The following is a 23,477-nucleotide window of genomic DNA, read 5'->3' on the forward strand; positions in this document are numbered from 1 at the left end:
GGTTGGAGTAATTAAGCAAATGGAAGTTAAATGAGGATGGTTTTCAGTATTCTTTGGAACTCTCTCCTGGTACCATCCTATGCTTCTGCTTGTTATTTTCACCTGCATCTTTATTCTCTTTATGTGTTTTCCTAATCCCCGTGCACCTACCCTGGTAAATGGTACCCTTGTTGAAGCTGGTCTCTGACACTCTAAGTTGCCTTTGTCACGGTGTTTTATCACAGTAATAGAGAAGCAACTAATATGCATTAGAAGATAACACTGTGAAAGACACAGAGAAAATACATATGATTGACAAAGAGCAAATTCATATCTTTCATTCAATCTTCATTCCTGTACATATAGGTTAATTTAGTAAAATGTAAGAAAAGGCAGGTTGCATGAGATGCCATCTTTTCGTTATGCAGTAATTTCAAACAAGTGTATAAATAACAAGAAACCATTCTACAGTTGTGTTATTGCTACCTGCTTGAGAAAACCAGCAATTCATGGTTACAAGGAACAAATAAGTCTCCTGTAACTCAGAAATTACTCTTTGACCTTATTGCTCATCTCTCTCTATACTGTTCTTGGTGAGTTACATACATTTTTCCTTCCCCATGTTTTGTATTTTGATTCTGTTCTTTTGGATTCATTTAAAAATAGGTATGTGTTGAGACCAGCCTGGTCTACAAGAGCTAGTTTCAGTACAGGCTCCAAAGCCACAGAGAAACCCTGTCTCGAAAAACCAAAAAAAAAAAAAAAAAAAAAAGTATGTGAAGTTATTTCTATTCTCCTTATTGCCCCCAATATTACAGGATCAGCTTGTGAAGAAGTCCTCATAACCCATAACCCAGTATGGTAGTTTGAATGATAATGTCTCATGTATTTGAGTGTTTGATTCCCACTTGGTGGACTGTTTAGGAAGGATTAGGAGGTGTGGCCCTGTTGAAGAATGTAAGTCACTTGGGGTGAGCTGTGAGGTTTCAAAAGCCTATACCATTCCCAGTTAGCTCTCTTTCTCTCTGCCTCCTACTTGAGTATAAGATGTAACCTCTTAGCTACTGCTCTGTCACCATGTCTGTCTCCTGTCATTATGCTCCTACCATGAGATAATGGCCTAACCCTTTAAAACTATAAGCAAGCCTCCAATGAAATGTGTCCTTTTATAAGGTGCCTTGTTCAAATGTCTCTTCATAACAATAGAACAACAGCTAAGACACCCACACTTCAAATTGTATTCAGAATCCAACCACTTTCTGCATCTTCTATTGTTAATCTGAGTCAAACATTTTTTGTTGTTGTTGTTATTTTCCCTTCTGTTTTCATGTTGTCAGTGGATGGTGTTTTGTTAATATAGAGCTCCTTTATATGTATTTCTTGAAAGTGACTGATAGTGAAAAGAATATCATTGAGTTAAGAATTTCTACAAGTGGACTCTGTAAAGAAACATGAGTTTTTATACTTATTCACTTTTAAACTGAATAAATTAAAATTTTCTTTGTCTTCTTACCAATATTTTCTACTTATAGCCTATTTATTATTGATGTTTTAGAATATCAACATTTTCAAAATAGTTGAGTTTCACAGAAATTAATGTTCTCTCTCCCTCTCCCTCTGCATATGTGTGTGTGTGTGTGTGTGTGGTGTGTTTTAAACTGTGTATGCCTTTTTGTATGAATGTGAGTATGCTTACCTTTAGAGGCTAGAAGTCAGCTTCCAAAGTCATTTTTAGGCAATATCTGCTTTTAATTTTGAGGCAGGTTCTCTCACTGAGACCTGGGATTCTCCAGTTAGACTGGGTTGGCTGAGGAACAAGCTCTGGAGAGTTTTCTGTCTCTGTATCACCACATAGCTATAATTACATCTGGCTTTTTGTGCGAGTGCTGGTATTGAACTCATGATTCCTTGGTTGCAAGGCAGATGCTTCACCCACTGAGATATCTCAACAACAACAACAACAACAACAACAACAACAAAGTCTATGCTATTGACCACACAGAACTGATCCGTAAGCTTATAAAACATGGAAATTTTTTCTAATTCTTATTCCTTGATGTTCATAACATGTTTATCTTCCTTCAGACTCCATTTCCTATTCCTGAATCATTTGTATTGTGAATTTTCTTTTTGTTTGTGAAATTCACTTTTTCCGGAAGTTCAAATATTTAAGTCATTTCAGTTAATATTAAATACCATATTATAATCAAAGAAAAATTAATCTGAGCTCCAAGAACTACTGTTACAAATGAATAAGGAATTATAGAGCTTGCTAACATCTCCCAGTCCAATTTCCTGATTTTTGTAATGATCAAATGCATTTTCAAATAGAATTATTTGCTAAGTAGATACACTGTCTATGAAAAGTTGTTAAGAAGAAAAAAATTTGAGACTATCCGAATTTGCAATTTATTGGATTAAAATAAACTTAACCTCCTAACTCTATTTTTATTTGAGATCTTTGTATCAAGTATCACAAAATTTTATGAGAATTAATTAATATAATTTATGATAATTTATTTAAAAATTAATTACGATTTTAGTTTGTATATATAGGAAATATTTTACATGTGTAAAATTTAACATATGTAACACACGTACACATGTAATTTAAAACATTATCATATGTAATTCTACTCTTAACACCTTGTGAAAATTTCATTTAATGGGTTTATTCCTTATAAATAATTAAATTTATTCTAATAATAGTCTTTTTCTTTTTGTCCTGAAATTATGATGCTATTTCTTAGAGAGCCTGAGAACTGAGTTTTTATTGAGATTTTATTCTTAGAACGAGGACATATTCAGTTGTAAAGTGCTTATACACAAGTGTGAAGACCTGATTACCAGCACCCACATTAGAAACTGGATACAGCAGTGGGCACATGTCGTTCCAGCATGCAGAAGCAGGAAAAGGAGCTTTTCTGAGATTTGCTGACCAGCAAGTCTAGCCAAATTGGTAAGCTAGGTTTAGTAGGAAACCTTGTCTCAAAAAATAACAGAGAAACATATCCTGATATCAACTTTTATGTGTACACACACACACACACACACACACACACATACACACACACACTTGTGCATATAGACCTGCGCACACATGTACACAGACACATGACCATGTAAACACCCCCTCACATTTTTGTATGTCATCACAGAAAAGACATGATACCATGACAGAAGCTAGCATTTGGGTTGTTAAGCAAAAAAACATATTAGAAATACTAGAGAAAATAACATTTTGAATGGAAATTGGTATAAAATCTATGCTAAAGAGTTCATGAGACCTTCAATTAACCGAGAATTTCCAGAACATAATTTTAAGAACAGAAAGAAATTAGGTAACTAAACTACTATTGAAGGGACTTATATAGCAATTTACGTTATTAAACTTAGCAACCAAATTTAACAGTGTGTACTGACTTATATAAGATTACTGCTACTAACCTCATAAATGTGTGTTCAAAATCAGACAAAGTGTTTAGAATCAATCCTTTCGAACACCTTACATATCTGCATTGTTGGAGAGGAAGCAACCAACAGAGCAGATGAGAAGTCATAGTTGCTGAGCAATGTCTATATCACGAGTATGTTCTTTATATGACTTAGGTATGATAAAACATGTCTGTCATTGAATAGAAGCCAGTAAAAAGCAAAAAACCCTATTGGGAGGATGGGAACCTTGCGGGGAGGGTAGAAGGGGGGATGGGAGAGGCAGGGAGGGGAGCAGAAAAAAATGTAGAGTTCAATAAAAATCGATAAAAAAGAAAAAGGGAATATAACTAATGTTAAGATGATAATCACTCAACTTCAGAGAAAATAAATTCGGTAATGTCAATGTGAAAATTTTTACTGATGATATGAATCAGTAACCAATGCCCCTGTGTGCAGAGAGGTACCAAATTAGACTATTAAAATATTTCCTTAGAGTCGAAGTTATTATAACTCCTTTTCCTCACCTTTTCATCAGAATGCACGCAGCGACACATGTAGTTACTGCAATGATTCCAGTCGCTTTTCAATGTGGGAGCACGTTATGATTTCTGTTAGATAGGGACATGGATAGTTGGGAAGAATTTGGATTAATGTCTAATTTACTTTATTTGCTTTTCTCCTTATAACTGGACAACTCCTTGTAGTTTTATAATTTTTGAATCTTCATCTACGAGTCTAAGGTCTTTAGAATGAGCTTCCCGAGGCCTTGTTATTAGTTAGCAAATTTAGAGAACCCGATGCGTCGGCCAAATCTCCTTAAGCAAACCAATGGAATGTGGGAATGGAGAGGACTAATGTGGCGAAGCAGCGAAAGGAAGTGATTCCTCACAGTTCCCTTTGTTTGTCTATTCTTAACCACCATCCTCGGGAAGTGTAAATGAAAGTCGGGATGATTTATTTCAGAAACTAAATAAATAGAGCACACGGTTGCCTTTTCAGTTCAGTGTGTACCTTCCCTTCTGGTGTCCTTCCTCCCTCTGCAAACGCTATTTCAACAAGACCATGTAAATGTCTCTAATTGTGGGAGAAAATGTTAATATAACATTTGCACAGTTCAACAGCTTCAAAGCTGTTTCATTGACTATGCTTAAAAGGCAACTTAAACACCGAGACCTCAAGTCCACATAAATGCCAGTTTAGTGGGACATTTGGTGACAGAGCCTTCAAAACAGAAACAAAGAGGATGGGAATCAAACAGCCCAATATTCTAGCCTCATTCAAGTCATTCAGGAGCCCCATGCTTAAGCCAAGGATTATTAGTGAGACTAGCTATGTCGGCCTGCTGCTCAGGAAGAAACAGCTCTCTATTAAAGAAAAAAGGGGGAGGGGGAGAAAAGAAAATAGTTTAAAGCTCAGTAATTCAGGCTTGCATAAATCTTTAATGGGTTCTGTCTTCTTATGATTGGCTATGTGTTCTTTTCTCTGCCCAAGGGAGGCACTATATGTCTTAGAGGAGAATAATAGTAAGTCCATCTTGTGTGTTATATGATATCTGCCAGTAATCCTGAGGATTTGGGCTTTGTCTGCCGTAAACAAAAGGCCACCCATCCATAATGTGTCTGAGCGATTCCAGACTCTTCACCTAAGCAGGTGACACCACAAGATGGACGTGGGCAGCTAAACCCATTTGTACCTGCAGGCAATTTTGCTCCGAAGATAACTTAGAAAATGTAAAAACAAAAACAACAAAAAAAGCATATTTCTCTTCTTGCAAGAACAAAGTGTGACCGGCACCCTGCAGTTGGATCCGTTTCCTAGGCTTCTCTCTGGAGTCAGGATGAAACGTCAAATAGTTCATGATGTTTTTGTGAGCTGATGGAGAAGATATCATGATGTGGATTAATTTATTAGAGATGATGTTCATTTCAAGCCCTAATATGAAACATGGATGACAATTGAAATAGAGGGGGGAAATATTTATGATTTACATGTTAATGTTTCACAAAAGATGAGTAAAATTATGTAGAAAAGTCTATTTTATCATTTCACCCGCGGGGCATTGCAGACTGAGTTAGGTTCTGGGTGGTTAATCTTCCTAAATTGATGGATTTATTCACTCAGGTAAATGTACACCTATTACCTCTACGGGACTTTCCTCCACTCTGAGAACCTAAGAAAGCCTGGCTGTTAGTGGACTACGTGAACTCACTGTCGAGGTTTTAATCTTAAAGAGCATCTGTTATATTTCTTTGCCATGTCTGATACAGTGAATCTGAAGAAGTTGAAGCTGTTAATTACATTCTGGAGGGAAGAGCATGCCTTTATGTTATGACTCACTTAGCAGTATCAACAACAAGAGAAAATTCCCAAGTTGTCTGCGTGAAGGAAATCATTGTACAAGCTAGATCTTGCAAGGAAAGAAAGTATTTTGAACTGAATGCCAAAGTGAAGAAAGAATCCACGCTGGCCTTTGAGACCATCCCAAAGCAGATACAAGTACATGCTAACTGTAAATTCACAACACAATTTCTGCTCTGCTGAGTGCCATTTGGAGATGAAAGGGTAGATTTTAAATTTGAGTTATTGAATTTTAACAAAAGGTTTGAAATTCATCAGTAGTTGCATCAATTTCTGTTGTTATAAGTTTGTGACACCCTGGAAATTACAGTCAATAAAAAAACCAAGCAAGGCTCATGAAAGGGATCACTGACTGACAGGTATACCATGTGAGCAGTTTTAGACTGGATTTCAAATATCCATTTCACAATATGTGACCATGCAGACCTGAAACCTCTGAATAATGTTTTCTTAATCAGCAAAATTATATTTATAATTTATTCTTGGTCTAAACATCATAAACTAACAAAAGGATTGGCTTATTAATTATTCACTGCATCAAGTGTTGCTTCACCATGCTCCTTCTAACATATGCAAATTTTATAAAAACAAGTTTAAAAACATTGTGAAATTAGTCCTGGAACTCTCTTCTTAAGGAGATAAACTAAGATTTAGTGTATATTTGAGTCTTTGACTGTTTTCGGAGTCTTTAACATGTTAAAAGTGATGGAATGAGGATTTGTTGTGGTTATTCACCCTTTTAACTATTGAAAATACTATACCCTCAATTATTCTCTTACATTGCTTATTTGAGTTAAATTGTCTTCAGTTTTACTCTGTACAGAATAAAATAAGTGTTATAACATATTTATTACTTAGAACAATTTTTAAATTAAAACATATTTTAATCATATTCTTCCCCTTCTCCACATCCTTCCAGATCCTCTCATTCCTCATATCCACCCAACTTTAAGTTCTTTCTCAAAAAATAAATAAAAATCCAATACAATAATAAAATCACCCAATATAAATAAAATAAAATAAAACAACATCCAAGAACAAAGCAAAACAAACCCTCACCAAACTATAACAAAATAAAAGCATACACACACAAAAAAAACCTGTGGAATCCATTCTACATTTGCAAAGTATTCCCGAACATGAGGCATGCTCTGGAATGGTTGGTATAGTCAATGTCACTCTGCTGGAGAAAACTGACTTTCCTTCTCTCAGCAGGTATAAATGACAGCTCAGTTGTCTTTTAAACTAGTGGCTAGGTTTCCTTTCATTCATTAATGCATTTAAAAAATATAGAACAAAAGGAGTTGGGCAAGACAATCAAACAGAAGGAAAAGAACCTAGGAGAAATTACAGGAATCAGAGACACATTCATCTACATACTCAGGAGGAAAAACACTAATTGGAAGCCACAATATAAACACAGAGGACCTTGTGCACCCATATCAGCCCTGTGCATGCTGCTTCAGTCTCTGAGTTCATATGAGCTTTGCTCATGTTAATTTAGAGGACCTTGTTCTCTTGATGTCCTCCATCCCCTCTGGCTCTACCACGCTACCTCTTCTTCTGTGGGGTCCCTTGGGATCTGAAAGGAGTGATTTAATGGTGACATCCTATTTAGGATTGAGTTTTCCAAGGTCTCCCACTCTTTGCATAATGCCTGGCTGTGGGTTTCTTTATTCATTACCATTTTTTACATGAGGACGCCCTCTGATGTTGGTTGAACAAGGCACTGCTCTATGAGTATAGCTCAATATCATTAGGAGTTATTTTATTACTACACTTTTTTTTTTCTTTTCTAAACTGGTATCATTTGATTTTACCCTAGGTCCCCGGGATATCTAGACTTAGGTTCTTGGAAAATTAAGCAGTCCCTAGTATGGGTTCAATCTTGGGGAGTGGGCCTTAAGTCAAATTCAGTATTGATTGGTTACTCCAACAAGCTTTGTCCCACCATTGCACTAGCTTATCTTGCAGGTAAAGGATTTGTGGCTGGTTTGGCGCTTACACTGACTTTTCGATAGTGTAGGGTACCTTCGAGTCTCAGACACATTGGGATGGAGGCACCATCTTGATATCTCCCTGTTGTTCAGGAGTTGTCTTCAGCAATGGGGCTTTACTGTCAGTTTGCTATAGACTTAGCAACAATCTGTGCTGTTCAGGGGGGATTCATGAGGCCCCGTTAGCCAACAACTCAATTAGTTGTAATCTAATCCTGGTACTGGAAGTGTCACTTGGTAACAATTATGTATATATTTTAGGAAATTTCTAATGTGTTAGGTTTCCATACTACCCTTAAACAGCCATTAATTTTTTATCTCCCCTTATTCCCTCCTATAAACCCTCTCCCTTCACCCTTACTTGATTCTGCTTACTTGATCTTGCTACCCCTGCATCCATCCATAAGTAACTATTCTATCTCTCTTTTTTAATAAGCTCTGTTTTGCCCTCTAGTCCTTTAATCTATACCTATCCTCTCTAGTTCTATGGATTGTAGCTTGGTTGTTATTTACTTCATGCCTAATAGCTTAGTCAGTGTTCTATTGCTGTGAAGAGACACCAGGACCATGGTAACTCTTATAAAAGAAAGCATTCAACTGGGATTTGCTAACAGTTTCAAAGTTTTACTCTGTTGTGCTCATGCCAGCGAACATGGTGGCACACAGAGAGTCATGCTAGCTGAGAAGTGTACATTTGGATCCAAAGGCAGCAAGAAGACAGACAGACAGATACATAGACACAAATATAAAGACAGAGTGGGGAGGGAGATAGGGGGAGAGAGAGAGAAAGAGAGAGAGAGAGAGAGAGAGAGAGAGAGAGAGAGAGAAAGAGAGAGAGAGAGGGGGGGAAGAGGGAGATTGAGAGGAGAGATAGAAACAGAAACAGAAACAGACAGACAAATACAGACATATAGACAGACAGAGAGACAGACAGATAGACAGACAGGCTGGGCCTGGTTTGGGCTTCTGAAATCTCAAAACCCATCCCCAATGACATACTTCTTCCAATAAAGCTACACCCGCTAATTCTTTCAAATAGTGCCACTCCCTGGGAACCAGGCATTCAAATTTATGAGCTCATGAGAATTATTTTTACTCGAGCTACATACTCTCTTATTCAAATATATAGCCTTGTTTTCTCTGTTTACTGTTATACACACATTTCCATTCATATAGGAATACAACCTGCTGAATCGTAGGTATATGATTTCAGGAAGGACCACTTTTTATTTAATAATTAATTAGGGAGATTAATCCTGGGAAGACTACATTTTCCTTTCCTGCCATTCCTTAGTTGCTGCAGTCCTTTGTCTAGGAATGAGACCCCACCATATCCCCCTGCTTTCATGTTGGTGGTCTATTGGTGTTGTCCTGGTCCCAGTCTTATTTAGGCTCCCATAATGTTGAGTTATCATGGATGTAGCTTCCCTGTCATGTCTAGAAGACACAATTTCACAGCATATTTCCTGGTTTTCTGGCTCTAACAATCTTTTTGACCCCTCTTTCTGAGCTGTAAGTGCAAGAGTTATATTGCCAATATATCAGTTCAGGTTGAGCAACCATGGGCAGTTGTCCTCTTCATTTTGACTAGTTCTATTTTTTTTGAAAAGACTCTGTCTGCTGCAAAGAGAAGCACCTTTGATGAGGCACAAGAACTACAGTTAACTATGGTATAGGAATAAATATTTTTAAAGCCGTTAGAAATTGTGCTGGTTTAGGAAATTAGGAATCGTAGGTTCGCCTCTGTGGAGATCATCTACTCTAAAGCCCATATTTCAGGTGTGAAGCTAGAGGCCATGTGGATTAAGGAGACTAATTTTCAAAAACCATGTAGTTGACTTTTCTAAAACTTCAATCTGTTGAGTCTTGTCATGCTCTTGGAGTTATTCAAATCAATACTAATTCCTTGTCCACAAACTATTTTCGTATATTTGAAACAACTGTCTTTATTTTCCAGTATTCCTTTCTTCTCTAAAGCTATTGAATTTTCTTTAATTACTTCCAGTTGAAAAGTCATTTGGGCCTTTCCACTATACCTCATCAATGTTCTACCTCAGGCCTACACTCCATACATGGTCTGACTAGCACAAAACACAAAGGAAATCGCTTCATCTTGATCTTTAGTTTTCTGGCTCTGTTAACTTCATTTAAGATTAAATTCGGGTTGTTTTGGCAACCACTTCACACTATTGACTTATGATGAACTCTTCAACTTGAAATTATGAAACCTTTCAGGTTTTCGTGAGATGAGCCACCACTGAAAACAGAGACATGGAAGGTCAAGGGCATCCACTGTTTTATTTAATTAACTGCTGGGCCAACTGAGTGTGTCTGAGAGACTTACCAACAAGAGGGCAAGTTAACATTCCTGAATTCTGTTTTCACTGTGTTTGCCCCAGGATATTTGCCTGCTGCATATTTCATGCCCTTTCCAGTATATGCATTCTGAAAATGTCATGTTCTCTTCTGTGTGAGCATCTCTGCTGATGAAGATAGAAACACTGGCTAAGACTAATGGAAATAAAAGTTGTCTTCATCGAGACCATCTCCAGTTGATTTAATGAGTGCTATACCATGTGAGTTCTCCTCAGAGAGGAAGCCAAATTGAAGTACTGCTGTTCAATGTCGGACACCTTTCTGCATCACATCTACAAATGGGGTGAGTTGGACCCAGTCAACACTTTATAGGAATGCAGCTGTAGCACCCTGTGAGTTACCTTTTTTAATATCAATTGCAGGAAACAATTGGTAATCATTTGGCATACTATTTTGTGGACCAATGCTGGCATTTAAGGATCATTTCTTCCCAAAAGGTTGCAAAGGACTTTATTTTAGTATTAATCTTTTCCCCTTTGAGGGATATTAGGAAAATAAATTTTAACCTGGTGGCATGTTTCTAAACATATTCACTATATGTTTTCAATGATTGTAATTTGTTACAGCAAAAGGAAATTTGAGTAACATGGTTCAAAAATAAGTAGACGATAAAGTTTCAGTTCACAATGAAATAAACAACTATGTAATACTTTTGAAACTTTAGTTGTAATTTATCACTTGGTACTATAGTATATACAATAGTATATCAAATTTATCAATTGTGTAAAACTTGACATACTACTGTATATACCGTAGATGACAAACAACAATTTGACAAATAAAGAAAAACAAAGAAAATGAATAAGGTAACAAAATCCTGCCAAAAAAAAAAGCCTATTGATAGAATTTAACATCATGGAGAAAACATGTTTTCCAAATAGATTGTGATTTTAGCTAGGTCTTGACATAAAATAACTTGAATATTGTTCTAATAAAATTATAGTTTTTACTTTTATAACTTCCATTTGGAGTAGAGTAACAATCCCAAATTTCTTTTTGTGAGAATTTCTTTGAAATGTCAAGATATTCTTAGTTCAGCAAAATATTCTTTCTTTTAAAGATTACCCATAGTTTTGCAATATAATTTTTTTTTTGATTTCTTGAGACTAAGTTTCTCTGTGTAACTTTGGAGCCTGTCGTGGAACTTGCTGGTATTGAACTCACAGCTCATAAAGATCCACCTGTCTCTGACTCCCAAGTGCTGGGATTAAAGGCATATGACACTACCACCTGGTGCTAATAATATAAACTTTATTAGTTAATCTTTTGTGGTACTGGCGATAGAACCAACAACCTCAAGCACAGTTTTTAAAAATTTACACCTACTCACTGTCAATCTGTACTGAATAACAAAAATAATGCGTTTTAAAAGGAAAATTAAACCATAGAGAACTAAAAGTACCTGCCCAAAAAATGGGGGTAGTTATCATCTTTTTTCTTTATTGGGGTAATATACTCATATCAAAATTTTGAATTTTAACAGTGTAATGATGGTTCATTATTTTGAAATTTCTATTTCAAGCTTAATTGCTGAGTTTTGATAAACTCATTTAGATCAATATTTATGAACAGGAATGTAGGCAATCAATTCCTTTATAAACATTGAGCAATAATGATTCTATTTCTGACTTAGTAGTAATTTTGAGACATGTGTAATTAATTTTCTTGAATGTATTTATTTAAATAACTGTATAGTGATTATTCTATAGTTTGCAGTGACAATGGGAGAGGAAGGAGAAAGAGGAGGAGGAGATCCTAAAGATTCATGACTTCCAAGTCAACAATTAGTTCATTATCAAGATGTCATTGTTTGATCTTCCCAGTATTTTCTGCGTCCTTGTCAAATTTCTTCTTGCTGCCTAGTTTCTCTGGGGTCATAGACTGTAGACTTGTTATCTTTTGCTTTACATCTAATTTCCACTTATGAGTGCATACATATGGTGTTTGCCTTTCTGGGTCTGAATTATGTCACTCAGGATTTTTTTTTTCTAGTTCCAACCATTTGCCTGCAAATTTCAAGATGCCATCTTTTTTTCTTTTTCTTTCCTCTTTTTTTTTTCCCCACTGAGTAGTACTCCATTGTGTAAATGTACTGGTGCTGTGGGAACTCCTTCAGTCAATAGCCTTTAAGATACTGGTCCACTTTGTGTGTGGTCTCATGTACTATAAATTAGTATGTAGAGTGTGCACAGGCTCCTTGGCTGCTGGATTCAGTTCTAGTTTCCAGAGCAAGTGGAGGACTATGGATCACTACTCTTTCTGTGAGTTTACCCCCTAATAAGTAAACCTTTATTATACTCTATTCTGGGATAGTGTGGAACTATTTAATACCGCAACAGCTTGGCACCCAAAATACCCCCAGTTCAAATAAGAACTTCAGAAAAACCCAACTGACTACTCAGAGATGATCTGAAATTGTATCAGACAGAAATCTTGAAACTTAACCATCATTTTACTTTTTATAGGATCCCATAGAAATAATATTGCACCAGTGAAGTTGGAAATAATTTTATAAGATGACATCCCCTCTCACAGCAAAGTTTGTTCTCAGGGTTATGGATATCTATTAGGGGTTGTTTATAAGTGATATGGGTTAGGGGGTGGAAATTGAGTAGGCTTAGGGATCTCTCCCTGCCTGCCTGCCTGCCTGCCTGCCTGCCTGCCTGCCTGCCTGCCTGCCTGCCTGCCTGCCTGCCTATCTATCTATCTATCTATCTATCTATCTATCTATCTATCTATCTATCTATCTATCTATCTATCTATCTATCTATCTATCTATCATCTATCTATCATCTATCTATCATCTATCCATTTATCTATCTATCTATCTATCTATCTATCTATCTATCTATCTATCTATCTATCTATCTATCTATAGTGTGTGTGTGTGTGTGTGTGTGTGTGCCTGTGCATGTGTATGCTCATGTGTGTACATGATTTAAGATCACTACACCACAAACAATTCAGATGACTTGGAGAGAACCTGGAAAATGATAGAACATCAATATATATCGTGAATGTGTGCATATATATGTGCACATGTGTGCGTGTATGCATGGTGTCAGAATTCTTCAGCCTTGGTTACTCTGCCTCATGTATATGAATTGAAGACAAACTGGTCAAAGAGGGTTTCTTTCTCTTACATTAAAACCATAGTTATGAACAAAATCAGTGATAGTTTTGAGCTAGTACATTTTAGATAGTTTCTTACCTAACACAAAGTAACCTAAGGGATGTTTTTGTCTCTTTTGAAAGAGTATGTCAGATCATTTGTTGTTGTTGTTTCTATGGGGGAGCATTTCTTTATATCAAGTTCCTTGAAACTTTCACACACATATAATGCTTTCTGATTACAATATTACCCACACTTATCAGTCTCCTGACCCCTACTATTGGTCCACTTTTCAAACTCATTGCATTTAATTTGACTTTGTGACTCAATTAGTTTAACAAGAGCCATCTGTATGACCATTAGATTGCGACTGTCCATTACATCCTGGGTTGGTCATTGTGGGTCCAAAATTGAAGGTAATTTCCCTCAATCTCCCTGTTGGAAATTCTTCAAAAGTGGGAGGTAGGGCTCCATGAGTCATTCCTCCATCTGCAGCTGACTGTATGAGCTCATTTTTGTTCAAACTCTGTGCAGTTATCCATAGTTCTTGAAAGTCTATTAATATAGTGGTTATATATTCCTCAGTGGTTGGCCTTCTCCAACTCTTCTACCTATATTTTAGGTTTTCACATTCTTCCACAGTTTTTCTTGAAATTTGGGGAACACAGTATAAATGCCTTATTTATGGTTGCAAATTCATCTGTCACTTTCCCTCAGCACCCTGTGCATCTGTTAGTCTGTGCAGTCACAGTTCACTGGAAAGAAATTTCTCCAAGTACTAAGCATTTGGGTACTTTGCCAATTTAGCAAATTCTTTCCTATAACCTATGACTTCTACCATAAAGAACTTTTGTGTGTGCTTAAAGTACGAAGTTTATATTTATTCCTGTGGTCTCAAATTCAAGTGCATAGTGTTGGTTACCCCCTAGGAGGTGTGCCACTATTGCACAAATGACCATATTTTACCGAGCAGTTTGATATTGCAGTTCACAGGATTCAAAGCTGGCAAGGCCATTGATGCTTTTTTTCCCTGTCAACCTTATAGTAACTTCAGTCACTAAGAGAACTAGCTGCCAGGAACAGGGTAGGTGAATAGTAGATAGGGGGACAGTGAATGAGTGATGAGTGGGTGGTAGGTTTTTATCACTATTCAGGCTCAATTTTTTTTATAGAGTGCAATCAAAATATATGTTATCTTTAGTTTTTCTGTATATGTAATTGTCAAATAGTCTTGGATAATTGGGATATTTTTCATGATTTGTACTTTATGCAATTTCTTCTTATAGAATTTGACTTCAAAACCCTCCAGTTTGTCCTTATTGCTACTATATTTTTCATATTCAGTTTGCAAGGACTTGGTCCACTTAATCTCAGACATGCCCTATATCTGCCTCAACTCTTTGGTCTAGATTCTTCTTCCTTTTACCTTTTCTGTTCAAATTTTGTTCTGCCCTGGCACAGTTTCCTTAAATATTTGTGTCTTCTCCTTTGAGCAGGTATCATGGCTCAGTTTTAAGAGTCCCTGGAGGCAAACTGCTACAACATTAGACACTTGCCCAGTGGAGTTTATTTGAGTATTCTCCCATGTCTCCTTGGGACTCACTGTTTTTCTTGCTAACTGGTTGAAGTTGTGAGGTCTTTTCCACCAGCAATCACTCTCTTCCTTTACCTTCTCTTACATAGACATACTAACATGCAGCCCTTAAAAGACATGTGATCCATTTCTTCTTAGTTGCATTTTATTTAAGTAGGGAGGATATACTTGTCACCTACATTTGATGTCATAGGCTTGTTGGCTTTGCTGCTAGTAGATCTGGCTGTTTTTACATGAGAATCCAGGGAGTTTAAAAAGTCATATTGCTGCCACCATTCAGGTCTTCTCTCAGTAACCTCATAATATATTCAATTACAACATTAAAAGCTGATTAAGAAAAAGTGGATTGCTTTTGTGAGAGATTCCATGGGTCTGAAAATTTATTCTTAATGTATAAAATTCTTTTTCATTTCTATTGAACCCAAAAGTAAAAAATAAAATCAATAGACAGCATTTAAGCACTTTATTAACTATAATCTTATATGTCTTGACATTTACAAGAGCTTTGAAAGAAAAAAAAACAGAATATTGTGAAAAATCCTTAAGATATAACAAATTGTGTGTGACTGATGACTTTCCTCTTATTGGTGTTATTTTTACTTGTTTTGTTTGATGGTCAACTTGACACAGGCTAGAGTTATCTGGGAAGCAGAACCTCAACTGAAGTGTGTTGTCAGAAGGGGAAATAAGGACCTCATTCATTCTCACTTCACTTGCCCTGAGCAGCCCACACACTAATGTCTATCTAACTCAAATGCCACCTCTGCATTGGACCCTGTCCCATCGCCTACACAAATGATTGCTCTTGCCTCTGAAAAGTAATTCAATTTACACATGCTTCTTTTATTGGGTTTATCAAGCAGTGAGATGTAGACAACTCTTCTGCTCTCCCCCTGAACATACAAACACATGACACAAGGGCCACTTGTCTGATTAACTCTACTTTTCAACTCATAGCAGTAATGAAAGTCATCCTTGCTTCATCTGATACTATTTAAAAAAAATAAGCAATGGATCTCCAAACTGAAAAGTATTTTCAGTTTCACTCATTTCCTTCTGTTTCCTGTATAATTGAATTTTAGGAGTAATATCAGGTTTGTCTGCTCCAAACCTCTTTGCCAGGTGAGAACTTGGAGGTAAATTTATCACATATCCTATTCATCATTGTTCTGTTGCATTTCATGGGAACTTACAATAGATTAGCTTGATCTCCATGTAGTTTGTTTTAGTGAAGCTGTGTGTGTTCTTTGAAACCTTTCAAAGTTTTTCTCCTACTTTTCAGATCATGGATACTTGGTAACCAAAGAGCTTCCTTATACTCCCAAAATGAATATTTATGAAGACTTGGGATGTGGAGGTGGGGTATCCTCTACCCAGAACAAATATTTTGCCAACAAATAGGTTCATGGAGAGGCATTAGCTAAACTGTCAAATATTTGGCTCTGTTCCCATAAGTTATTTACGCACATATATGTTTCTCTTATGCATTACAATTTTCCTCTGTTAGATGAAAACCTTCTACTATAATATGAATGTGTGTGCATTTTATTTACAATAGTACAGTATTAGAGTTCAGACTAGGAAGGTCATGCATATTACATAAACATTTCACTCTTTTATTTTTCTGCTTAAAATTTGTAGACAACATTGTGTGGTCTTACTGCTTATCACACAAAGTATATCCAGTTTATGGGAAGCTATCAATCAATATGTGTGTTCCTATGTAACTATATTTTTGTGGTATGAGAAAATAATATTCCTGCTTTCTATCTTCTTCATGAATACAAGAAATCATTAAGTAAGGCTGAAAAAATTGTAAAAGGAACTTTTATGGTGACCTTAGATATATCCATTGATTACCATTCCCTGGAACAACGTGTAAGAGCCCCCTTTCTCCTCACTCGTACCAGCAGTGGTTACTGTCTTTTGACAATAATATGCTAGCTGTAGTGATCGACCATTTTGCTTTTGATTTCCCTTTTCCTAATTACTAACAATGTCAAGCCTTTTCATGTAACCATTGGGTATTTATATGTTGTCTTTCAAGAAATGTTTATTTATATCTACTGACTATTTTCATCAGATGCCCAGTTCCATTCAAACTTGATGACTGATTTCTTCTCTTTTGTAAACAGGACCTTAGCATTTGGATAGCAATTCTCCTATCCAAATTGATAGATTGCTTTGGATATCAACAACATTCAAGCAATAATGACTTTCACTTCATGTACAAAGGACTTTTTTGATCATAAAGAGACACTGAATTCCCTCGCATGTTCTTTACCGCTTTTTTGTTCTTCATTCTCTGAATATATTATTCATTTGTCCCTGCTTGAACTCTCCTTGCATGCTGCAGATGAATACTACTTGGTCAGAGCAGTCTTTTCAACATGCTTTTAGACTTAGTGTATTAGTATTTTGTTGAAATTTTTCTATGTTCATCAAAGATATTAAGCAATAGTTTTGTGCTGCATTGCTGTCAGTTTTGATACTTTAACTCAACCTTAGAGCATGAGTTTGGAAGAGTTACCTCTACTTCAATTATCTGGAACAATTAGAGGAAAATAATTGTTCTTTAAAGGTTTCATATTGACTAGGAATGCCATGGGGATCTACTTGGTAAGAGACTTAATTACCAACTCAATCCTTTTGCTAGTATGAAAATTCTAATTTAGTAATTCAATCTTGGCAAGGTACATATGTCCAGGCACAGATTTAGTTTTTCTGTGTCAATTTGTTGACACATAAATGTTCAAATTGCAAGTGTTTCTGTCACAACAATTGCACCATATTCTTGTTCGTCTCTGATTTTGATCTCTCCCCATTGTAGCATGATTTAAAATGTGTTGATTCTGTTTGTCTTTTCAGAGGATCCACTCCTTGCTCATTTTATTAATCTTTTCTTTTCCTGCCCGTTAACTTTATCCTTGTGCTCTCTCAAAGTTCTACTGATTTTTGAACTTTAGTTATGAATTAGTTATGTCTTTCTAGTTTCTGGAGGTGCAATGTTAATATTTTGTGTTTTATGTGTATGTACTTTGCCTGTACATCTGTCTGTGAACCACACATGTTTGTGTGTATGGTGTCAGAAGAAGGCATTGGTTCCCCAAGACTGGAGTTAACAGATGATTGTCAGCTGCCATGTGGATCCTGGCAATTAAAGCTGGGTCCTCTGAAAGCATAGCCAGTGCTGTTAACTACTGAGATCTCTATCCCGGCCCATGTTAGGTTTTTACTTGAGACTTCTTCTTTGATGTAGGCATTACTTATCATAAACATCCTGATTAGAGTTGGCTTTGCTCCATTCTTTGCTTTTGTGGGTTGTATTTTCATTTGTCTCAAGTTTTGTCATGATCATTTTAGCATTTTCACTGGCTGACATTTGTTCCTTTGTATCTGTAATGTTTCTGAGTTTCTTCCTTTTACTGATTTCGAGTTTCATCCCACTGTGGCAGAAGACATGCTAGATATTTCCATTGTCTTCAATGAGCTGAGACTTGCTTCCTGGCCTAACATATGATCTGTCCTGGAGAATTCCATGTGTACTTAAAAAGAACACATATTTGCAGCTGTTGCTAGGAATGTCTGTAAATATCTGTTGGGTCCATTTGGTCTAGAGCTTAAATATGACGGCTCTTTGCTGACTTCGAGTGATCTTATCATTGTTGAGAAAAGGATGTTGAAGTCCTTTCGTATTACATTACAGCCCATCTCTCCTTTCAGACCTATTAACATTTGCCTTATGGATTTAGATGCTTCAGTGTTGAGTGCATATGGATTTATAATTGTTCTAGTCTCTTCTTGAATTTACCATTACATCATTATACAATGACCACGTTTGTCTCTCTTTAGAGTTTCTTACTAAAAATTCATCCTATTTCATCATATCAGATGAATTTTTAGAAGGATAGCTTTTTCAATGTCCATTTTCCTGGCGTATATTTTCTGTACTTTTTGTTTCCAGACTGTGTGTCTCAAAGGGAAGTTTTGTACAGCTTTCTCCTTGTCATTTAGCCTATTTTTCTGTAAGTAGATTGATTTATCTCTCTCACAAGGGACTGTGGATTCAATAGCTTCAATTAGTATATGTATTTAATTTCTTAAAAGATATTTGGCAGAAACTATAGGATTTGTGCTTATTTAATAAAGGTTTGAGAGACAAAATATGCATTGTTAGATGTTGAACCAATGAACATGTCAATTATTTTTCTTTTTTTAAATTGATTTTTATTGAGCTCTACATTTTTCTCTGCTCCTCTCCCTGCCTCTCCCCAAACATGTCAAATTAAATGAAGCAAAACAAACATCCTCCATCAAGTTAAGATGTGAGTTTATGTAGATATTGATAGCTTCCCTCCCTCTTGCTCATTGATCATCTATTTTGCAAGTTACAATGAAAGAGGTGGAATTTTTTGTTTTTTTTTGCTGCATTACTTCTTTTAAAACCTGCTCAATTTTCTTACCAAAACCTGCTCTATGCAGTCTGAAGTATCTGGAAGAGAAGTGTGTTAGTACTTTGAAATGACCCCAATTAATAAACTTGACAACTGCTTCAACAAATGCAGTCAAAAGTGGAAAAGGTCCATTTCTAAGTGGTACTTCTGAGAAGTGGGAACACATAGTGGAAAACATAATCACACAAATCACTTATGAAAAATTCATCTTGAAAACTGGTCCTACACAAACAAGTTAGGTGTAAAATTCTGTGGTTTTTCTAATGTCCACACGGGTGTGATATGATTCAGCCCTGTGTTGGTAGCCGGAGTTGACGAGCAGGTGTTGTGAAGGAAGCCTGATGAATATGAAACCCAAGTCAAGTTCAGTTATCATGATTAGTACATTATTTAAAGTAAAAAATAATAAGTTGTAAGACATCTCTTGGTCTAACTTCAAAGGTATTGCAAGTTAGAGGGCATAATAAAAAACAATATTCAAGATTCAGTACTTTGCTACTTAGCTTACTGATCTCTTCATAGTTCTGGATGAGTCTCAAAGTAGGCAACAGAGTACATTTTACACTGGTTTTATATATCCCAGGGAGCATTATGGCTACACCTATCACCATCCTAACAAAAGCAACAACATAAAAGATAAAGGGGTCTTTCTCCACTAACAATCTAACCATGGCTACAAACCTCTGTTGACCATACAGAAGGATCCCTGTACTTTAAAACTCAGACTTATAGAACCAGGTCCTATAAGTACTGAAAGTGTTAACTCAATTCATTAATGCAGAGAACATTCACAAATTTCCACCTTGGAAGACCAGATTCTGTCATCCCTTTAATAGAACCCTGCTGGAAATCAAACACAATTTTTATTCTGGAGAATGATCACTGTGTCTTGTTTAATTCCCCACTAACAAATGTCAGCACTAATGTATTACAGATTATTCAGTCAATTTGATGGTTCCAGGTGAAAGAAAGGAACACAAATCTCTTCTTTTAGTGTAAAAAGGGTCAGCAGGATGACTTCCCCTGCAGGAGCTGAGATGAGGCTTGACATGAATCAATCAAGAAGGCTCAATTTTACAGTTATAGTGCCTAATGCCTAAACATGAGCGCACGGGTGGAAATTAGCACCCGATTATGAGCATACATGATCTTCCCCTGGAAGACAATAATATTGGCATTAAGCTTCTCAAGAGGGAAGATGCTGCTGGTTTTTAATATGTCTTAAATTATGTCAGGAAAAACACTGGAACATCACACAAAAGCCACAGTCAGTGTCTATTGCTATCTCATAAAGCTGGAGATCTTTACAACAATATTGACACAGGAGCAGGCAAGCAAATGTCAGCCAATATAACATATGAAATACTTAACGTAACCAATTTTCACCTGTCAATCAGATGGGAATAATGACTGATGCAAGGAATCAATACACCACAATTGAATTCCAGCTCACAAACTTGTTTCGTTCTGTGCTATAAAAGACTGTCAAATGTCACACCCCAAGAGATGCAACAGGATTCCACAGATTTATTTATTTCAAGCTCTGAAGTCTATTAGCAACAGTGCCCCTTTGCTGTATGAAACGGAGCTTTGATGCCATTAATTTTAGATATGACAACTTGTTTTTTTTTTTTTCTGACAAATTAACGATAGGTCTTCCTTGGTCACTGTGTCTTTTGCTAACGTGCAGTACAATCACACTCAACAAATTCTTGGGATTTCAAAAAACAAATATTTGACATAATTTGTCAAGTAAACTACTTACTCAACAAACTATTCTTAATCAAGTTGTTCTATACGTGAAGAAATGAGAAAGGTCTGATAAACCTTAAGCATCTACTGAATCCGGACCTTAGCAATATTCAGATGCCTGACCACAAATTATATCTATGAGTTGGTCTTCAACTAATAACACAAAACTCCTTTTTCCACAAGATGATAAACTTTTAGGGGAAATAAATTATATGAACATGGCTGTGTTACTTGGAATGCAAGGGACTGATTTTTTAGCTTGTCGATGACAGTGTTTTGAGATGATGGACTGCATATACTTCTTAAAATGTCCATGTTTGATTGATCAGTTTTTGAAACATTAACTTTTGTGTGTTATATTAATTGGAGATATGCTTTGCATCAGTGGTGAGAGATGAAAAGAGTCATTGTCTAACTACTCTTAAGAGAAATACTTCATCTTATCAATACTACTATTTTGTATATTGATAAAAGTTTTCCCTAACAAAAGAAGAAAGACATTAAAAATTAATGCGTGTGTGTGTGTGTGTTTGTATAAAATACATAGTAATGATCTCCTACCACAGTATTCTTCTCTTTCAGATTGAGGAAAATACAAGTTAAACTCTACCTTCTCTAAACAAAAGAAACAAGCTAGCTAAACATGGCGGTTTAATGCATATGCCAGAAATATGGAAGTTTTGAACCACACTCAATGGCCTTGAGGTCAGAGGAAAGTCAAAGCTTATTACACCATAGTAGGAACTCACAGAGGCAGCTACTCAATGAGCTCAGTAACACCAGGATCCTTAATCTCATCAAAATTTGCCTGTGTCTCTTTGCTAGACATACACAGAGCCAGTGTATGCAACCATGTGGTATAGGGGCTGAGCTGATACTCGGAGTCGATTTTAAGACAATGTCACTATAATTTGATCTGGCTGAAGGTTAGACCTTTAAAGGGAAAGTTTTCTTCTAGATACACTTGTTATATAATAAAGCCCAGGGGAGATGCCGATGTTTGTTTATGAACAGGCCAGCAAAAACAATGTGTGCATTGTTTATTAATAGGAATAAAATGCGGCTAGTGCAGAGTTTCTCATGTGGCTTGAGCGGGCTGATTAGATCCAGAGAGAGCAGTGTGGCGGACTCCGTGCCCTTCATTTGTTCTTCTCTGTGGGTGATTACGGTGAACTGTCAGAGCTCCGGCTGGAATGCCACCAGTGTGCTGTCTAATTCTAGCTGCTGAAGCCCACAGAGCTCACTGGTGACTTTAGCAGGGGATAAGATTATAGGTCACAAGAGCTTCTTTATTTCCCACCTGTAGCTCCTAACAACATTTTATTAAGGATTTTCACATCTTCTCTCTCTGACCTATTGGGGTCGAAATCCTAACAGCCATTACGAAACCCTGACCAAAATGGTATTAACATAGAGTAGCAATTCTAAAGCCATGTTCCTTTCATTAGAGTCCTATTATGGATGGTTACTTACATTTTTACAGGGCTCTGAAGATAAACACTATATATTATTATGTAAATAGAAAGGGAGCCCTTAATACAGTTAAATATTTAGAGCTTCGTGTTTGCTTCACAGAAAATCCACACCAAACTATTGTTATTTGAGGGTTTAATGTTAATTTGAAAAACAAACATGTTGGGGAGTGGCCCGTGAACAACTTCTTGGTTTATGCTTTCTTTCATCCCACCCTGTTTAGGTGGTTTCTTAATCGCTCTCTCGCTCACTCTGTCTCCAACATAAAAACTGAAGGGAAGACTTTTAAGTGCACATATAGTATACACACTTATTGGAGGATATAAATTCGCACTCACTGTCAAGGATCATTTTTGAGATGAGTTGTATGATTTCTTGCCTGGATAGTTTTGAAGAGTAATGGGATGATATTTGTGAGGCACTTAGAAAATCAGGAAAGGAGGTAAGTACCCAGGCCATCATGGGTCTTCTCTCAGAGACATACTTTAACTGAATATAGGTAAACACGGGAGCACAAGGGTTTCATGCCCATTACACTGCTTGAGTGAAATTAGAGAACACACATGAGTCATTGGAATTTCTTGACATATGCTTTCTTCATAACTTTCATATTTTCCTAATGCTGTTTTATGCCCGGCCAATGCTGCCTTTTTTTTTTTTTCATTTTAAGAGACTAAACGCATTTTTCAGACACTGTGCCATCAATCCTAAATCAGTCTGGTTCCAGATAGTTTGAGTATCTGAAGAATTTTGTGTCTTTTGGGTTTCATCCCTAAATCTGCTCATTCAAAGAATGGGTTGTATTAAGCAAATTGATTGTGGCGCCTGCTTTATTGTTTTCCCTGTTAGTCAAATTTGACAAAAAGGAATCAGGTTTTATTTTTCCCATAGTCAGATGGAGGACTGGAGAACACTTTAACAATAATTGTGTTTATATGACACAGATC

Source organism: Chionomys nivalis, chromosome 18, assembly GCF_950005125.1.
Source record: "Chionomys nivalis chromosome 18, mChiNiv1.1, whole genome shotgun sequence".
NCBI classification, from domain to species: Eukaryota; Metazoa; Chordata; class Mammalia; order Rodentia; family Cricetidae; genus Chionomys; species Chionomys nivalis.